Source organism: Trichechus manatus, unplaced genomic scaffold, assembly GCF_000243295.1.
Source record: "Trichechus manatus latirostris isolate Lorelei unplaced genomic scaffold, TriManLat1.0 scaffold00083, whole genome shotgun sequence".
Lineage (NCBI taxonomy): Eukaryota > Metazoa > Chordata > Mammalia > Sirenia > Trichechidae > Trichechus > Trichechus manatus.
Genome location: NW_004444019.1, coordinates 9,729,082 through 9,745,368, shown reverse-complemented (window position 1 = coordinate 9,745,368; position 16,287 = coordinate 9,729,082). Strand labels below are relative to the sequence as shown.

General features: G+C 39.6%; 1 protein-coding gene across 1 annotated transcript in view; it reads right to left on the bottom strand.

Moving 5' to 3' along the window:
* Window positions 1-3,942: 3,942 nt before the first annotated feature.
* Window positions 3,943-16,287, bottom strand: part of OGFRL1 (opioid growth factor receptor like 1) — a 62,258-nt gene continuing 49,913 nt past the window's right edge. Inside the window, exon 9 of the transcript XR_002824850.1 lies at window positions 3,943-3,957. The gene's annotated coding sequence lies outside the window, so the exon portion shown is untranslated. The remainder of the gene's footprint in view (window positions 3,958-16,287) is intronic.

Below are 16,287 nucleotides of genomic sequence, written 5' to 3'. Positions count from 1 at the left end.
GGGCCATGATTCTCAGCAGTTTGGCAGTTGTGATGTAGTTTGGCAGTCATGTAATGATATAATCATCTCCATGATGAGATCTGCTGTGAGTAGCCAATCAGTTGAAAGGGAGTTTCCTTGGGGGTGTGGCCTGCATCCAATATATGTGGACTTTCTGGCTTTTTTGAAGTTTGCTGGCTTTTGCTCTGCTCTGGATCCTGCATTTGGCTTATAAGCATCTAACCTCCAGTTCTTGGGACTTGGGCCAGCTGCCTGCCATCTTACCTGCCAGTCTTTGATTGGTCAGCCTTCACTGCTATAAGCCAACAGTCTGCCAACTGATCTGTGGATCTTGGGCTCATCAGCCCCTGCAGCTGCATGAGTCAGGAGAAACCTCCAGCCTGACACCTGACACCTTGGGACTTGCTAGCCTCTACAGTCGTGTAAGCCATTTCTTTGAGATAAATCTCTCTCTCTCTCTTCACTGGTTTTCCTTCTCTAGAGAACTCAGCCTAAGACAGCCAGTGAGGAGAGGGAGTGAGAACAGTGAGTGCGACCTGCTCTTAAAAATGTTCATCAAAACAGGTATAAAGGATATTGCTATACATTCTATAAATTATATCTGATTGTGACCTACATTGTCTTTTAATTGAGTGTTGGCTTAATCAAGTTTCATTAAAGTTTCAGCTGCCCATGGCTACTAAGTTTTGCTTTTTTAAATTTAAGAAATTAAAAATAGAATTGATGTATAGGCCTGGGGTTGGGTGGAGAAGGAGTTTGATGATTCATTTATACTATCTTTTAAAGTGTATCAGTTAATTCTAAGTATAAATCAACTGATTTTTTTTTCCTGAAAAATGAGCCCAGAAGACCTTAAAGAGTCCCTTCCAAAAAAAAAAGAAAAAAGCCTACCATTAAATCCAGTTGGAATTGGATATGCTCAGCTGCTGTAGGGCTGGGCCCTGAAATGAGGTCAGGGTTTAACTGCGGGCACTACACACTTGAAGTCATTATTTCTTACTTGGCTTTCTCCTCCTGTCACTCTACATTGCAGGCTCTATTGTTTAATGTAGCAAAAGGAGAATTGAAATGTCTGCCTTCCTCACAGTTGAGTACTTTTTATTGCTTCATCCCCTATTTATTACTGAGGAGATGTGTGGACTTTAGATTGTAATCATTGAGGCTCCTGGCTCTCTTTATCCAGAGCCATGCATGCCCAGCTCGGTGGGCTTATTCTATTGAATTTAGAATTGAAGACCTGTGTGTTTTAATTTGGTTTTAGCCGATTATATTTTCAAATATATTTTCTGAGCCAATTTTGGGAAATTTGTTAAACCCCAGTTAAAAAGCAGGCTTTTCAGCGATCAAAGGTATTAATGAAATAATACATTCGGGGTCATCTCACTCTGTCAATGACTTCCTAAAAATTACACGTGATGAATTTCTGCAAAGGAAGAGTTCCCTTCCTGGGGAAGAAACACAAAGCCAAAGTGAAAAGCTCTTAAAGGGACTCTGAAAACTACAGGCAGAGACTTCTGATATTAGAAGTAGCAGATGAGGCAATTCCTGCAGAAAACCAATTTTAAGAAAAGCTGCATTTTATATGTAATATATTTATTCAGTAGGTCCCTGGGTGGTGCAAATGATTTGCTCTCGACTGCTAACCAAAACGTTGGTAGTTCAAACCCACCCAGTGGGACTGCAGAAGAAAAGCCTGGCAATCTGCTTCCATAAAGATTTCAGCCAAGAAAACCTTATGGAGCACAGTTCTACTCTGTAACACATGAGTTGCCATGAGTTAGAATCAACTTGACAACAACAGGTTTTAGATATAGATACATAGATAGATAAATGATAGATAGATAGACAGATAGATAGATAGATATAGATAAGAAGATAGGTAGATAGGTAGATAGATAGAACCTGTTGCCATTGAGTCAATTCCAACTCATAGAGACCCTATAGGACAGAGTAGAACTGCCCCATAAGGTTTCCAAGCAGCAGCTGGTGGATTTGAACTGCCGACCTTTGGGTTAGCAGGCAAGCTCTTAACCACCTAGATAGAGAGATATAATTTACTTATGTATTTTTTCATTGCTTATTTACATCTTAGTGTCTCCCAGCTAGAATGTAAGCTACGTGTGGGCAGGAATCTTTGTTTGATTCACTGATAAGTCCCAAGCACCTAGAATAGTGTCTGGCACGTATTAACTGCTCCATAACTTTGTTGCATGAGTGAATGGATTATCTAGAACCCTCGATCCTGTCAGCATTTCATTTTCCTGCCTCAGAGGAGCTCTCTTTAGCATCCCATCCTGTCCCTGCCATTTTACCTTCTCAGAACACCTCCCTTACCTCCCTCCCAGTGTACTTCCAATGCATCTCACTCCCCAGAGAACGCAGTCTCGGGACAGTAGTCCATCTTCTGCCCTGCTGTTTTGTGAAGAGAATCCACCACATGGCTTTTGCTCATTTTCTCCTCAGGGAGTAGAAGTGACAGAAAGGGGCTAATAGCCCACATGGTCTTGGTTGGGGGCTTGGGCAGCGTAAAAAAACTGGGCATCAGCCCTAGGACTTAATCTCATTGTGACCACAAGTTGGGAATGATGCTTGATATTAGCACAGCTTCTTTAGGATTTTGGTGAGTATTCTGGACTACATATTTACACAAGTTGTGGTTTTGATGACCTTGTTGTTGACTGCCCCTGGGACAGAGGGTCAAGTTTCCAGTAAAAAGCAGATTTATTCATCCTCTATGGATAATGTAATCTCCACACCATCCCCTTATAGAATAATTAAGAGAGCTTACAATATTGTATTGAGAGAGACAAGAAGCTAAGTCACAGTCACCTTGAAAACAAGCTTACATTATCATATTACCCGTCCCTGCGGGATATTTTGGCGGGAAGAGTCATACTTGTCAAAGAGTAACAGCCATTAAAACATAAGGGGTAGAAGAATACAGAAGAACTGGCACTTTTATACCTACAAAGACCCTCTTATTCCCCTGCAGTGACCACGGGGCCATACCACTTAGATCTCCTTTCAAGAGACCCTATGTGGGGAGTACATTGACTAACAAGCCCTAGCTGCTTCACCTTTGATCCACTACAGCACTCATACCTGGGCCATGCATCCTCCATGCTGCTCCCAGGCAAAGACAGAGCATGGTGGGAGTATTAGAGGCTGGCCATCCTGTCCAATGTGGGACTCCCCTAATAAGCACCCTTGGCTCAGAGTTGCCCCATTGGCCTGGCTGAGACTTTCTAGAATAGCAGTGCAGTCTGTGCTAATCTTTCTTTCCATCTCTGCTTTCACAAGTGTCAGATCAGCTTCTAGATCTAAAGGTTCACCTGCCAACCCCTGCTCCCGCCTCCTATATCCTTCACTCATCTTTCTTCCCAATAAATCTCTTATATATCTGATCCCATCTTGGCATCAGCTTCTTGGAGGGCCTGAACTGATACGCCCTAAAATGGCCAGTACATCCATGCATACATACATACCTGTTGCTGTCAAGTCAATTACATCTCATAGCAACCCTATAGGACAGAGTAGAACTGCCCCATAGGGTTTCCAAGGAGCGGCTGGTAGATTTGAACTGCTGACCTTCTGGTTAGCAGCCCACTGTTCCACCAGGGCTCCAAAATAGCCAGTAGATCCTGCTGACTCATAAAATCCTCAATTATCAGTACTAAAGAAAATACTATGGGTTAAGATGTTGTCTTAGTTATCTAGTGCTACTATAACAGAAATACCCTAAGTATTAACAAACGGAAATTTATTTTCTCACAGTTTAGGAGGCTAGAAGTTTGAATTCAGGTTACTGGCTCTAAGGGAAGCTTTTTTCTCCGTCGGCTCTGGGGAAGGTCCTTGTCTCTTTTCAGCTTCTGATCCTTGGTTCCTTGATAATCTTCACGTGGCCTGGCATCTATCTTCCCCCATCTCTGCTTGCTTGGCTAATCTATTCTTTTATACCTGAAAAGAGATTGATTTAAGACACAGCCTCATTAACATAACAAAGAAAACCCATTCCCAAATGGGATTATAACCATGGGTATACATTTTTACAACACATATTTTTGGGGGACACAATTCAATCCTTAACAGATGTCATCTTCTAAACGCCTTATTGGAGATAACTGACCCAAAAATATAGGTGACAAATGCAGTTTCTGATCATGTGATGGAATCAATAAAGGAGGTTTTTGACCTGAGGCTCATAGATGTCTTTAAGAGTTGCTTACTTTGGACACGTCAGCAGAAAAGACCAATCCCTAGGAAAGGACATCAGGTTTGGTAGAGGGTCAGCGAAAATGAGGGAAACCTTCAGTGAGATGGATTGACACAATAGCTACAACAGTGGGCTCAAACATGTCAAAGATCATGAAGATGGCCCAGAACCAGGTAACATTTCATTCTGTTTTACATAAGGTCACCAAGAGTCAGACCTAACTCGACAGCAACTAACAGCAGCAACAAACTCCTTAAATATGTGTGTATGATGTCAAGCGTATGTGCAATTCTCCCTGAAGTTGATCTACAGGTTTCATCACATTCATCTACAAAATTATCAGAAGTGGCAGCTAATTGTTAGTTAGTTCACACGTCACATTAATGTGAAATCTCTATTACAGTGTAACTCACTTTTATGCGACAACAATCATGCCTCCACTTCCCACCCAACTAAATGAACTTTAATCATCTTTGGAGCTCTGCAAACTATGCCTCTAGTACAAAGATAATCAGTACTGCATTATTCCTCTAACACTAAACTTAAAAAGAAGTCATGCTCTAAGTAGTTATTAGCATGAACGAAATAAGTAATTGAGAAATCAATAGGTTAATTTTTCATATAAAAGCATCAAATCTCTGTGGAAGATGCTTCAATTCTCAGCTCAGACATTACCGAAAGTTAATCCACTGGAAGATAGTGGAAAAGCACCTCTAGCAGCTGTTCTCAAGGAGAAGGTTTATGTCAGCATCACTTACAGCAACTATGCTCAGAACATTTGTGTCAGCAGCATAAATGCTGGCATGTCAGCATCTCTATTTTATACCCCCCAAAATGTGTATACTTTAATTAGACCAAAGATAGGGAAGGGCTTGTTGATAGCTCAACCTGGCAGTAATGACTTCCTCAGGGAGACATTCAGGCCCCGCCCTGAGGAACCATCTAATATTTCTCGGTGAAAAGCCAAACCCTCATGGCTTGTCCCCTACAGGAAACTATCCTCAGAAACTATTAACTCCAACCCTGAATCTAGTGGAGTATTTATGGTGAGTTGGGATAAATAAGTTGTCTGGACACCCCCAGACATCTGTGCTCTGCCACTGCCAACTTCTGCCTAGTGCTCTGAATCTGTCCCTGTGCAAGTTTATCTTACTTATCTTGTTTCTATGCTGAATTTAAATGTGTTAAAGAAAGCTTCTGCAGAGAAAACTAGCGGATCTAACAGGACAACCCTACAATCCACTATTGGGCTGGAACAAGTAAGGCCTTTGAGGGGAGAGCAAGTTCTTGTGAAGGAGATTAGATCCCCATGAGCAGAGAAAGGCTTAGGGAAAAATACAGAATTCCCTAACCCTCTCCCTTAAATGTTATTTGAGTTTATTTTGTCCTTACCTTGGTATAAAAATTCTTTCTCAGTATTTTCAATGTCTTTGTTCCTTGTAGCATTGAGTGATTATTTTAAGAAGCAGCTCAAGTTAATTCTTGGAAAACTAGAAGAGATTTTATTGAGTCAGGAGGAAGGCAACAGGTTTATGGAGTTACCTTTTCAGTCACCAAGGGCAGAATTAAATCCAGTTAGTTTTAGAAAATACTGAACATTTGAAATCCTTTCTATAGAGAGCAAGGTACTAGGGATGAACATCAGAGGAGAGTTAAGACTGCCAGAAGAATGAATAAATCTGTCTTGGAGGAAGTATAGCCAGAAGACTCCTTAGAAATGAGGATGGTGAGATTTCATCTCGCTTACTTTGGACACGTCTTCAGGAGGGACCAATGCTTAGAAAAAGACATCATGGTTGGTAAAGTAGAGAGTCAGTGAAAGAGGGAGACCCTCAGTAAGATGGATTAATACAGTGGCTGCTATAATGGGCTCAAACATAGCAACAACTGTTAGGATGGCGCAGGACCAGGCAACGTTTCTTTCTGTTATACTTAAGGTCCCTATGAGTCCGAGCCAACATAACGCACCTAACAACAGGCTTTTGAAGCAGAAGCCAGAGATTTCTCTATAATGATGACAACCAGATACTAACTGCTGACAGACCAGAGTTGCGACCTCCCGCTGTGTTCTTTCCTGACCACTAGCTGAATTCCTTATTTTTCATTCTCTACTGGAAACTGCTTTTTCTAAAAGGAACAGTTACCTACATCTTGAATTAAAACATCTGTTCAGAAAAATACGCACACCCAAACACACTTGGGAATTTTCAAAGCACTACTCTTCATTGTAGAGATCTCATGGGGGTAGTCAGCAAATGTAAGATGATAATCACAATGATTTAGACCAAGTAAGGACTCTTGTCTTGGGTTTTAGCTGTTTACTAAGAAATCTTTACTGCAGGACACTGGCAGAGACCCAGAAAGGATAATAGAATGCACAGCTTGTGGAAGCCAATAACCTCAACCAATAGCAATTCATGCTCTTAAAAATGCCCATGGTCATAACCCCCCAGCTCTAAATCTTAAAACTAAAAAAAAGGCATAAAAATCTTTACTTCCAGTTTGACTAATGTCTATTTCACATTTTAAAGATATACTCTCATATACATAATTCTAGAAAGCCAGAGTTATGGACATCAGGATCAGGGTAAAATATATTAAGTGTCATATGTTACTCTGCTAACACAGAGTCATAATTTGTACTTGCACTTCATCTTTTTGAAGGATCACAAATAGCTTTACTGCTGTCACCACAGAGCCACTATTCAATTTTTTTGAGAAATTATAAAGGACACACAAAAAACCTCTGAAGATGAAAGAAGGGAAATGGTTTTCCTGTCTAATAAGAAGAAAAAGAAGTGTCACACAAAATTACAGACTGCTAGACTTATAGGAGTAACAGAAGAAAAAAAAAAAGATCAGACAAGCCATTATAATACTGCATAAGATATGTAGCAGTGAACATAACTTTTTGGAGAACATCATACTAGGATTATGTAGTTTTTTATTTCAGGGTGGGTTTTTTTGTTTGTTTGGTCTGTTTGGTTGTTTTTGCTGTTTTGTTTGGGAAGGAATGACGTGAACAAATCAGTTTTGATGCCAGTAAGATTTCTGAGTCCATCACATTGAATAAAGCAACATGGTGCCATGGACTAGGAGTAAGAAGACATAGATCTAGTCATGTGTCTTCCACAGACTCACTATGTGACTCTGAGCAAATCACACATCCTTTTCTTTCTTGGACTCTCCTTCAGTAAAATCAGAAAATACTTCCCACTTGTCAATATCACTGGGACTAAATAAAGTTTCTGAGAAAATTGGACTGGGATCCAAAATCCCATGGATATCCAGATCTCTAGTAGGTGCATCCTGGTATGACTGCTTGGTTCACAGGATCCTCACCTGCCAGAAATAAGCCCTTAGATACAAGAAGTTCGGGGTGGAAAATGATCACACCTGGACAATATACCCTATTTCCTTTGTCCACAGCTAATTAGTGCAAGGATAGGCACATCATTCAAACTGGGCCAATCAAATTCTCTCTCCCAGGAAACCAAACAGAGAAAGAGAAAGTCACACAAAGATTGGGAATTGTCAAATTAGAGGGTCAAAGGACATTTCTGAATGTAAAATAATAGAACAGATCCTATCAGAGGGCTGTACTCTCAGCATCCTTTCACTTCACGCATTGGAGTGGCTCCTCACAGTGCTTGAAACTAGCTGGGTCTCCAGTGCTGGACAGGGATCTGCCTGGGTCCTATTCCCTCTTTATCCCTATCAGATTTCTCTCCTACACTCTACAACCCCCCACCTCCATCTAGGGTCAATCAAACGCTCTGAGGACCTCTGAGTCTCATGGCAATGGGTCAACCTGGTGCCCAGTGATTGAGCCCTGCTTCCAGGAGGCAGATTACTCTTACTGGCTGGCACAGTATTTCTTCTGTGATTTGTATGAAATTGGGCTGCCAGAATGATGCCAACACACTAATCTGGGCGTTCCACACACCCTATGAGTCACTGTCAGAGAGCATTACTAGTAATAAGAGTAAGTTTTGTTTTGTAATACTTTTGTTTCATGCATATATTTATATATGTGAATATATAGTATTTATATAATATGCAGATGTTCACATAAATGTTATGTTTATCATTTATATTTACATTTACATGTATTGAGTTGATGTATAAAGTAAATTCCTTATTTTGGTTTATAGTCAAAAATAATGCCCTAAAAGAACCACCTTCACCTAAAAATAGATAAATATACGTAAATATATGTAAAACCGATGTTGGTAAATGGCAGCAGCAACATGTAATACAATGTAAAGTTTAATTATCTCAATCAAAATAGCAACTTAGAAAAAGTAGAAATGAAGGAGAAACATTCGTAACAGATGTTTATTTATAATTCCATCCATGCCATTTTAGATTCGTTCATGAGTCTAATAACAAAACAGATGCATTTTCACTTTTAGAGCTGGGCAGAGCTGGAAACTCCAAGCTCAAAACACACAAACTGTAAATAGAGACAGGCCACACAAACTGTGGCTCAAAGACAAACAAGTTTTTACATCAGGGCCCCTTCAGAAGTCTGAGTCTAATCATTAATGCAAAGATCTCCATGTTTGACCTTCACATTTCATTACTTCTACCCCATCTACCATTTTGCACTGGCTTTTTGTTTTTCAGTATGTCATGTTACTGATCAATTATTGAACTGTAAAATCCTATAATAATTTAAATAAGCTTTTTTTAAAAGTCCACATGGAAAATAAAATCAGTCAAGATAAGGAAAAATCAGCATTTCAAATAATTTTACATTTGCGAGACTCCTAGAAATGTTAGGGATATTTTTTAAGCTTTCTTAATCCATTCAGTCAATCACGTTGAGAGGCAACTTGTTAGCCCTGTCAGTGCCTGGTCAAGCCTGAAAGAATCAGACTCTATAACTCAGGACTAACAGGAAAGTTTTAATGCTTGAAAAACTGTCAACTACCTCATGATTTTTTTCCAGTTTACTGGTGCTCATTATATCAGTATTCATCCCTCTTAAAAATTCATCCATGACTTACTGTCAGGCATACTTCCTTCAGTTAAAGGTTATTCTTCCTGGTAATGTCTCCAAAGGCATATGCTTTTTTTTTTTTCTTTAAAAAGTATGGAATTATTAACAGGTGTGAGAAAAGAGACTTGATCACCATATTCTTTGACAGCTAGCATCACTTTGTCTACTATTTTTTTTCTTCAAGACACCACAGCTTTTTTATGTTCACACTGTCTGTACATGTTTATGACATCTATCACCATGAGCCATACCGTCTAGGGTAAAGATACGGCACCAGAGGAGGAAGAGTCATCACCGACCAAATCCCTCGTAGATTATGCCAGAGTGAGTGATGATAGTAGAAGCTTATAGAAGAACAGCAGAACCTGTGGGATTCTAGGCTACTTTGTCTAGATCAGAATTTGTGCAAACCTCTGGTGTTGAGTATTTTCTTGAACATTTTTCATATTTAACCTAAAGCCCCAGATCCATTTTTTAGGCCAGATCATTCCACATCCTAAATTACTCAACTAAGCATATTCTTCAGTCTTAAATTATACAATTTGATGGGTACACAATGATTTGATATTTAATTCTGAACTCATTCAATATTTTTAGGACAGGATCACAGTCTTAAAGTTGTGTGAAGAATGCAAAAATGCAGTTATTGGTTTTTGACTGGCCAGAGGCTTGTGCTCACAGAGAGGGACTGTTGTGACCTCTGTTCTCTTTCATTCCAAATTAGTCCAAATCTCCGAGCACAGCTGTAAAGTCCCTCATGATTTGTCTCTTGTCTCACATTATTGCTTAGTTTCTGCAGTTCTTTAAAGCATACCCTACATATCATCCATACTCAATTGCTTTCATTTTGCCAGCAACTTAATATATCCTCCAGTTGAAGGGGGGCAGGGAGGGCACGTATGGAGGAGAGCTAGCTGGCTATGGTCTAACAGTCATGAAATACTTCAAATTTAGGCTTTTGATATTATCTCCAAATAATATTATACACCTTATTGCCACTGAGTCAGTTCTGAGTCATAGCAACCCTAAAGGACAGAACAGAACTGCCCCATACGGTTTCCAAGGCTGTAATCTTTACGGAAGCAGACTGCCACATCTTTCTCCCATGGAACAGGCCGGTGGGTTCAAACTGCCAACCTTTTGGTTAGCAGCTGAGTACTTTAACCACTGCACCACCAGGGCTCCTTAATATTATACACAGAGTCAGGTAAATACACTGACAGGATATTCATCATACAACTCGTCATCAAACAATTTTAACCATAACCCCATCTGCTGATCTATACTGTCCATATAGTTTTAAAAAATAAATCCTATAATTTCTTGTGAAGAGCACTTTTTGAGTTAAAGGTTTTAATTTATTAAATGTGAGCATTTGAAATATACCACAATTTTTATAAACTTGTTTTGTCATTTCTCCATTTCTTCAGTTTTTAATAATCCAGGATCCTCAATAACTGGAAGCAGCTAGAAACTCTGTAATATTTTTTCTCAAATCCCTGCTTTTGTACTTGCCATTTCCTCCCTTCCCTTTTCTGCATTACCAGCCTCCTGATCATTCTTAACCCTTTCATGACCAAATTATTTTCTGCTTTTATTTTTTTGTGATATGCTTTTTTCATTAATGGGATGCATGCTGAATCACTGAGTGTGTCTGAATTTTTGGTAGGTAATATGGATTTTCCTACATACTATGTGGCCACATTTGTCCCTCTGGACACTGAGGGTAGAATCATGTGGGACACATATGTCCCTCTGGACTGTGCATCACCTTCTAGATCCCTTGACAGGTGCATACAACATTTGGTGCCTGAAAAATACAGTATTCACTCGAACACCAAATCACATCATGGAGGAAGCTGGAACAAATCTGAGATGAGAGACAGAGAAAGAAAGTGTGTTGATTTGGGCCCCTGGGTATTGCTCCTAAGGCAGGCACACACCTCCATTCTGGAACTGGTCACACAAACAGCATATTTTCCTTCTTGCTTACTTTCATTCGAGTTGGGTTTCTTTCATGTGTAAACAAAAATAATCTGAGTAATACAAAAAATAAAAGACAGCACTACTGTATATGTTAGGTTGTTATCAGGGAGGTTGTTAATTGACTCTGCACATATTATGGGACAGCTCCTCTGTTTCAGGCTCTGGAGATAGAGCAGTGAGCAAACCAGACCAAAGTCCAGGCTCTTGTGGAACTCACAGGGAAGTATCTGAAGGATGGAAGGGATTGCAAATGTTGTAGGGGAAAAATATCATGAAGTTTAGTAAAGCAAAAAGAAAGTTTTATTCAGCATATATTCAAAAGGGCAGAAGTGGGAAACGGACAAGCATGCTGCCAGAGCCATGTCTGCCCGAGTCCAAGGAATATTACAGAATAGGCAAGAATGGGAAAATGGACAAGCATGTGGCCACAGCCATGTCTGCCAAGTCCAAAGAACAATTACAGAGTCATCAGTACGTGCTAACATTACAAATGGGCAAAACCATTGAACGTTCAGCCTTTTCAGATTGTCTAGAAACTGTAATCCTACATTTTGAATTCTATTTCTTAACAATCATTGGTACAGGTTTCAGTAACAAGAGTCAGGAGGGTCTTCATTGGTCCAACAAATTTCTATTCACTAAATGCTAATAGAAAAAGATAAGAGTAGAAAGTCTTTTGTGTTCTGTTTGATCAGCTTTATGTGAAAGTTTCCCTAAAAGATATTTTCCAAGATTATCTTAGCTATTGTCTTTATACCTCAGGGCCCAGTTGATGTGTCCTTGTGAGTCCTTGTGGGCCCGGCTCCAGCTGGATCACATTCTTTATGCTCAAGGACAGGGAATAATAACTCCAATGTTATTTCCTAAATCACAAATATAAATTTTATGTTTAGATTACACTAATACTTATATTATAATATAATTGTATTTATTACCTTAATGGCTGACAGGTCCTACATAGACATTAAAGAAAGTTATGATATTTTCAAAGGAGCAGCCCTAACCCTCTAAGTGAATGCCAGTGAGATAACTATGTACTCCAAATCATATTCCTGTGCCGTTGTCAAATTCAGAATTTGGTGTTGGAAGAACCGTAAGACTTAATCAGTATGGTGGTTTCTTACATTTGTTGTTATTGTCAGGTGCTGTTGTGTTGGTTCCAACTCATAGCGACCCTATATATAACTGAACAAAACATTGCCTGGTCCTGCACCATCCTCACAATATTAGTTATGTTTGAGCAATTGTTGCAGCCAGTGTCAGTCCATCTCATTGAGGATCTTCCTCTTTTTCGCTGATCCTCTACTTTACCAAGCATGAGGTCCTTCTCCAGTGATTAGTCCCTCCTTATGATGTATCCAAAGTAAGTAAGACGTAGTCTCTCCATCCTCGCTTCTAAGAGGAATTCTGGCATTATTTCCTCCAAGACAGATTTGTTTGTTCTTCCGGTAGTTCGATATTCTTTGCCAACACCATAATTCAAACGTGTCAATTCTTTTACATTGTTGTTGTTGTTGTTGTTAGTTGCCATCCAGTTGGTTCCGACTTATAGCGACGCTATGTACAGCAGACCGAAACACTGCCCGGTTCTGCACCATCCTCACAATCGTTATGCTTGAGCCCATTGTTACAGCCACTGTGTCAGTCCATCTCATTGAGTGTCTTCCTCTTTTTCACTGACCCTGTACTTTACCAAGGATGATGTCCTTCTCTAGGGACTGATCCCTCCTGATAACACGCCCAAAGTATGTGAGATGTAGTCTTGCCATCTTTGCTTCTAAGGAGTACTCTGGTTGTTCTTTTGGCAGCCCATGGTATATTCAATATTCTTCACCAACACCACAATTCAAAGGCGTCAATTCTCCCTTGGTCTTCCTTATTTATCATCCAGCTTTAGCATGCTTATGAGGTGATTGAAAATGCCATGACATGGGTCAGGCACACCTTAGTCTTCAAGGTGACATTTTGCTTTTCAACACTTCAAAGAGGTCTTTGGCAGCACATTTGCCCAATGCAATGCATCTTTTGATTTTTTGACTGCTGCTTGTGTTGATTGTGAATCCAAGTAAAATGAAATCCGTGACAACTTCAAGCTTTTCCTCCATTTATCATGATGTTGCTTATTGGTCCAGTTGTGAGGATTTTTGTTTTCTTTATGTTAAGGTGCAATCCATACTGAAGGCTATATTCTTTGATCTTCATCAGTAAGTGCTTCAAGTCCTCTTCACTTTCAGCAAGCAGGTTGTTGATGAATCTTCCTCCAACCCTGATGCCCCGTTCTTCTTCGTATAGTCCAGCTTCTCAGATTATTTGCTCAGCATACAGATTGAATATGCTCCACATACAGACGAGTTGTGGAATGACAGCTAGGACACCATACTTGAAGAAAGCAAGAGGTCATTAAAAAGACAGGAAAGAAAGAAAAGACCAAAGTGGATGTTAGAAGAAACTCTCAGACTTGCTCTTGAATGTCAGTAGCTAAAGTAAAAGGAAAAAATGAAGTAGAAGAGCTGAACAGAAGATTTCAAAGGGCAGCTCTAGAAGACAAAATAAAGTATTATAATGAAATGTGCAAAGACCTGAAGATAGAAAACCAAAAGGAAAGAACATGCTCGGTGTTTCTCAAGCTGAAAGAACTGAAGAAAAAATTCAAGCCTCAAGGTGAAATACTGAAGGATTCTTCAGAAAAAATATTAAGCAATGCAGGATGCATCAAAAGAAGATGGAAGGAATACACAGAGTCACTATACCAAAAAGAATTGGTCGAAGTTCAACCATTTCAGGAGGTAGCAGATGATCAGGAACCGATGGTACTGAAGGAAGAAGTCCAAGCTGCACTGAAGGCACTGGGGAAAAACAAGGCTCCAGGAATTGACAGAATACCAACTGAAATGTTTCAACAAATGGATGCAGGACTGGAAGGGCTTACTTGTCCATGCCAAGAAATTTGGAAGACAACTACCTTGCCAACCGACTGGAAGAAATCCATATTTATGCCTATTCCAAAAAAATGTGATCCAACTGAACGTGGAAATTATCCAACAATATCATTAATATCACACGCAAGTCAAATTTTGCTGAAGAGCATTTAAAAGCAGCTGCAGCAGTACACCCATGGGGAACTGCAGAAATTCAAGCCAGTTTCAGAAGAGGATGTGGAACTGGGCATATCATTGCTGCCGTCAGATGGATCCTGGCTGAAAGCAGAGAATACCAGAAAGATGTTTACCTGTGTTTTATTGACTATGCAAAAACATTTGACTCTGTAGATCATAACAAATTATGGATAACATTGCAAAGAATGGGAATACCAGAGCACTTAATTGTGTTCATGAAGAACCCGTACACAGATCAAGAGGTAGTCGTTCGAACAGAACAAGGGGATACTACGTGGTTTAAAGTCAGGAAACGCGTGTGTCGGGGTCATAGCCTTTCACCACACCTATTCAATTCTTACATTAACATGATATAAATGTACAGAGAGGCCTCATTCAGCTTGATTACTGCTGTATGACAGTGCTTGTAGAATTTTAGAACTGAAAGGGACCTACAAGTAAGGAAAGTAAAACCCAGTGAAATTAAGTGATTCATTTCTGCTCAGCCAGAGGGCAAGTGCAGCAGATCCCAGGCAGGTGTCCAGCTACCTGCTCAGTCATGAATGACCGAAAATTTGTCACAAGTAGTTTGTTACTACTAATAAAAATAGCGATGTTTGAAAATTATTAGTTTTTTCAAAAATTACATCAAATATATGATAATTCCTGTCACATTATCCTCACTTGCATTCCAAGATTGGTTCTTGAGCAGGAAAGAAGGATGTCAGTCCATATTCTAGTGAGCCAGGAATTGCACACAACCTGGGACTCCCATGGGAGAGAGGGATGCAAGTCAATATTATGAGCCAAATGTTTTTTTATCATTGGGGATGTAATGCCTAAATACCATGTGAGCTGAGTGGACAATCCAGGTTTAGAACCTGGTGTCCTGGGTGTTTTAGAGTGACTTGTTTTTAAATCACTTACAATAAAGGGTAGGATAGATTCTCAATCTTTAAACATCAGAAAGGAGGAAATTTAACACTTGGTAATGAATGGCCTGAGGGAAATAAACCCATATTAAATGAAGTGCAGTCCATGATATCTGTAGACCCCTTTCTTCCTCTGTTCCTCAAGGAGTAACCACATTGATCTGAAGAGAATTTTATTTTTATCCCTTCTAACTTAACTTCTGCTTATTGGAAAGGAGGTTACTATCTTGTCAAAACTCGGGCATCGTAACGTGGTATTGGAACATGCCAACTAATGTCTTATTCAAATACCTTGGATAAAATAAAACATCATTGACTTGGGCCTGCTTCTGTAAACCTCAATTTTCAAAAGCTTTCAGTGTCAATTACCTCCCACAACAAAGCAGCCCATAAGCCTCTTGATAATGCTCAGAGTGTCATATTATCGTTGCAGACCTGTTTATACTTCACAGTAAAATCTAGTTCTTGTAGTTACTGCTGAGAGTTCAGCTGCCTTAATCAACTTAATTCCTAAAGAAAATGAGCATCTCAGAAGTAAACCTGAACTTATTAAAACAAGCTTCCAATCAAAATTTCCAGCAGCAACAGGGCTTCCTAATTCAGTTCATTCAATACATGCTACTCAGCAGTTTTAAGGATGTATTTTCCAAAACATAGTGAGATCTCTCCCCATTAGAGAGAAAAAAAATTGAATAGAATGCAATTCATACAATATTTATAACTTGTTCTACTTTATAGCTTAGTAATAAAGTTATTTATGCTGCCAGAGGCGTTTCATGACATTAGCAGTGGAAAGATAGCAGTGGACAGGTGGACTAGTGCTGTGGCATTTATAAATAAATGGCAGAAGTGCAGCACCTCCCTGCAAGGCCGCATGGCAGGACTACAGCCAAGGAGAATGACCCTGGGACAAATCTTTATACAACACATAGAAGAAAAGACAGATTCTAAATCTCTTCCCTATCTTTTGGGACAAATGAATGGCAAAAATTATTTAGATTAACATAGCCCAAACATAGACCAACTGGTTGCCATACCACGAATTTATCTCTTTCC